The sequence below is a fragment of the Lissotriton vulgaris genome, chromosome 8, assembly GCF_964263255.1.
Source record: "Lissotriton vulgaris chromosome 8, aLisVul1.2, whole genome shotgun sequence".
NCBI lineage: Eukaryota > Metazoa > Chordata > Amphibia > Caudata > Salamandridae > Lissotriton > Lissotriton vulgaris.
The window spans coordinates 748,254,067-748,255,149 of record NC_141696.1 but is presented as its reverse complement, the minus strand read 5'-3'; the positions used below and the strand labels follow the sequence as shown (position 1 = coordinate 748,255,149).

The 1,083-nt window shown below is 45.8% G+C and overlaps 1 pseudogene; it reads left to right on the top strand.

Moving 5' to 3' along the window:
* The first annotated feature begins 369 nt into the window (after positions 1-369).
* On the top strand, positions 370-735 carry LOC147697953 (interferon alpha-inducible protein 27-like protein 1 pseudogene; annotated as a pseudogene).
* Positions 736-1,083: the final 348 nt, after the last annotated feature.

Here is a 1,083-nt window from a genome sequence, read left to right as displayed (position 1 = left end):
TTTGATTGTTATCCTCATTTAGTCCTTTGAAGCCATCTGTAATCTTTCAAGACAGCATTAGCCTTTGATTTTGATCGCCAACTGAGGGATTTGTAATGTCCAAATAGATGTCGAATAAACCCATCTACCACACCCAGGCTCAAAACTAATTGAAGGTCTTTGATTACTTAAATCGGCCTGTGCAACCATCAGGCAAGTCTTCTGTGAAGGAGACGGCAACCATTTGATAAACAATAGAGTTTTAGAGTTTAGAGAAGTTCAGCGTCTCAGGCTGGGAGTGGCAGCTAGTCTGCCAGGCGCCTACCTCTCTCAGCTTCCCGAGTCCCCAAGGAGAGTGAAAGCAAGTTGTTTGGGGGGTGAGCTATTGAAATGAATGCAGATGAAACAAATATGAAAGCGTCCAAGGAGAAGGCGGAAAGCAGGTGGTCTTGGTCTTGGTCTTCACTTGCCTACGTCACTGCGGGTGCTGGGGTTTGTGCTGTCGCTGTCCCTGCTGCATTGACTTCATCTGGTTTCACAGCAGCTGGTATAACAGCCTGGTCCTTGGGAGCTGGAATGATGAAGTCGACAGCCATCGCCTATGGTGGTGGAGTGCCGGCTGGATCAGTGGTAGCCATCCTGCAGATCGTGGGAGCAACATCTGGAGTGTCCTACGTCAGTGCTGCTGTTGGTGAGGTGGCTGGATATTTGTGTACAAGGGTCACCGGCAAGTCTGACAAGAAGGAAGAAAAGTAAGACCCACATCTTATTCTTTCCAAGGTTGGTTGAGGAATCACATGACAAACCCTAGAGTCCCAAATCGAAACTCTTACAGAACAGACGTCACAGCAAGAAGCAGCTGGACAATCAGTCACTATAGCACGGACCGCAGCTACTTCATAGCCTTGGAATCTCTTTAACACTGGTCTACTTCGGCAGAATAAAAACCATTGACATTTTTCCATCATACTTACAATACTGTTCAGTAAATTCTCCTTGTACGTCCTCTGAATGTTGCCCTTCCTGTAGCCATTTGAAGATTTTTCATTAACACGGACTTGAAATCAGGTCTATAGTTTTTAGGCGTAAGTTTGTTTTTACTTT